This window comes from Aplysia californica, unplaced genomic scaffold (assembly GCF_000002075.1).
Source record: "Aplysia californica isolate F4 #8 unplaced genomic scaffold, AplCal3.0 scaffold00011, whole genome shotgun sequence".
In the NCBI taxonomy this organism is placed as follows: domain Eukaryota; kingdom Metazoa; phylum Mollusca; class Gastropoda; order Aplysiida; family Aplysiidae; genus Aplysia; species Aplysia californica.
Genome location: NW_004797281.1, coordinates 2859712 through 2862595, shown reverse-complemented (window position 1 = coordinate 2862595; position 2884 = coordinate 2859712). Strand labels below are relative to the sequence as shown.

Sequence of the window (2884 nt, the reverse complement as noted above, 5' to 3'; positions counted from 1 at the left end):
GGAGGGGGTGGTGTAAATTTGTCAATGTGACGTAAACCAATGTACGTGTCCGGGAAATATCCAGTTTGAAAGAAAAAAAATTAAAATAAAACTTGAGTGAAACGCAAAATATTGCAACTTTATAAAAACCAGTCGTAATGAATAACATTCAATAAAACAACATTATATGAAACTGACATTTCCAAATGCAACCAGAGAAAGCGCTGGCTGTTAGCAATGTATGCTCCGGGCGTTGACCATTTCTCTCCAGACACGCTATCATTTTAAATAACCCTGTGCCATGTTTCTGAGTCAATTTTTTGGGACATCCTGATTCCGTAGACTCTCACTCTTTCGAAGAAAAAACCCACACAAAAATAAACAACTACCAAAAACTAAACAAAAAGAAAACAAACGAAACAAAAATTAAAACAAACAAAATAACCCAAAACAAGTAATCGATAGGACTCCGGTCAAGGAAATGCAGTCAGTGAACGTACATAATTTGTAAGCTTTCGACTTACACGGCGTTCCTCAAACCTTTCTTGCAACCACGTTGGCACACTCTTGATGTGTGAGGTGTGACGCCCACCCTACTGTCAGTATGTTAGTGTTTTAGCGCCTATAAACGACTGCTTGCGCTGTATGCTTCCCAGGAAGTTGATGTTGTTTCAAAATGCTCTCAGGTCTGCTGGGGTAATAGTATAGGTTTGAAGAGCTTAGAGCTTGCTGTAGAGCAGGGATTTGCGCTATACAAAATATACTATCTATTATCTATTATTATTATTATTATAACTGGAACCTAAACAACATAACCCCATGTTTTCTTCCACAAACGTCTCCAATACTTTCTCAGCACGATGATAATTATCTGTTGCAACGATCGTGGTTTTTACAGTCCTCACGCTGGCGTCGGTAGCCTAGTGGTTAGGCTACCGGTTTCGTAATCGTGAGATTGCGGGCAAGGGCGAAGGCTGACTTGTTTGACAGGGTAATCAAAGTAAAACGGGACCAGAGAGGGCCTGGAGATATCACACAAGAATCTTACTCGAGGCGGCGATACTGAGTTGTGAATTGTGAATGAAAGCAAATCCGGAATTCATAATACTGTATGTTCAGCCGCCAAAATAATCGGGAAAGTGTCTCATCAAATATCAATTCCAACTAAAGTTAAATTTAACTTAAGATGTGAATACACAAACAAAAAGCGAAGAAGCAGAGATGACAGCCCTAGATCCATGATATACCAGTGAGTCTAAACTCTTTGGTAGAACATGACAATTATCATTTTTTAAATTTCACATTTGGCTGTTTTTGTCTAGCCTTTCGCGGCCAGGAGCTTGTTTCATAATCGTGGTCATGATCTGATTATAGGACGGTAAAAAGTCGAGGAAAAAAACAAGCACTCTCAGCAGTCAAGAGATTATTAGGAGTTAGTTTCCCTCACTTTTGTGAGGTAGACCCGACCAGTGTAATAGTTAGCTTACATAATCAGAGCTTGCGACTGCTTTTACTGTGGCCCGAAAGGGGTGAACAGGGTATATGCCGCAATGAAACAGTTTTGACTGCTGTGCACATGTTCCCTTCAACTCTATAGGTAGACTCTTCCAGCCTCACTTTAAGCTTACTTAATCAAAGCTTGTGACTGCTTATGGAGTGACCCGAAAGGGGTGAGCAGGCTATTTCTATGGCACTGAAACCGTTTTGAATGTTTGACATACTATTCATTGTTGATTTGAACGTCGTTTTACATTTAATTTATGAGGTTTACGGTTATGGGGGAATTTAACTGCGACAATGGTTCAAAATTAGGAAGGGAAGCAGTGATTATTTGATTACATAGACGCTTCGCCACTGATTGCGGATTCGGGGGTTCGAGCCTCAGATCGGTCCGACGTTGTGTCCTTGGGAAAGACACTTTACACGAATTTCCCATTTTGCTCGGTCCTTTCGGAGATGGACGTTAAACTCGGAAGCCCCGCCTCTTAAATAACATAATAGTGTTGATAGGGGCGTTAAACCCATACCATTTCACCATTTCACAGTCCTCACCCTGGAATAAGAACGAACCAAACACGCCACGTTTTGAGTCATATTGTTTATTAAGAAATTCGATGTCCTCTTGGTTGGCTTAAAATTTCTTCGGAGTTTTGTTGAAATTGATGCAAAGATGACCGATTTATTTTCCTTCAGATTGATCCCTTTTTTGAGACACCACTTGACCGAATATCCAATTTTTGTCAACGTAATAATCCACACTTGCCAGACATCGTTGTTCGCATTTCTGCAATAAGGAGAAATGGAATAATATAAAGAGCAATAGAGACAATGAACAATAATATGGTTAGATTGAGGATGTAGGGTGAGGATGGAACAGGAGTTTGAGTTAAGGAATAGAGGGACATAATGGTAAGATTGCAAACCACGATCTGGGGAGAAAAAGAATGGGGGAAGGGGGGGGGGAGAACGACCGAAAATAAAAAGGTACGGAGAGGGAGTAGAGAGAGAGGGGGGGAGAGAGAGAGAAAGAAAGAGAGAGAGAGAGAGAGAGAGAGAGAGAGAGAGAGAGAGAGAGAACAGCCAACAAAAGAACGCGAAAGAAAGAGAAAGAGGAATACAATCATACACACAGACAGACAGACAGACAGACAGATAGAGAGACTGAGACAAACAAACAAATAAAGACACACACACACACACACACACACACACACACTCATATATATATTATACAACAGACTGGGGAAAGAAAGAGAGCGAGGGAGAGAAAGGGAGAGACATGCAGCGAGAGAGAGTGAGGGGGGGGGAGGTAGAGAGAGAGAGTGAGAGAGATAGAGAGAGAGAGAGAAAGAGAAAGAGAGAGAGAGAGAGAGAGAGAGAGAGAGAGAGAGAGAGAGAGAGAGAG

The 2884-nt window shown here is 41.3% G+C and overlaps 1 protein-coding gene and 1 long non-coding RNA gene across 2 annotated transcripts in view; one reads left to right on the top strand and one right to left on the bottom strand.

Annotated features, from left to right (window-relative positions):
* The window catches only part of LOC101854461 (blood vessel epicardial substance-B-like), a 152353-nt gene that overhangs the window by 102664 nt on the left and 46805 nt on the right, over positions 1-2884 (top strand). The gene's annotated exons all lie outside the window — the stretch shown is intronic.
* LOC118477858 overlaps positions 2063-2884 on the bottom strand; it is a 13551-nt gene continuing 12729 nt past the window's right edge. Inside the window, exon 2 of the long non-coding RNA XR_004858657.1 lies at positions 2063-2263. This is a non-coding gene — a long non-coding RNA (uncharacterized LOC118477858). The remainder of the gene's footprint in view (positions 2264-2884) is intronic.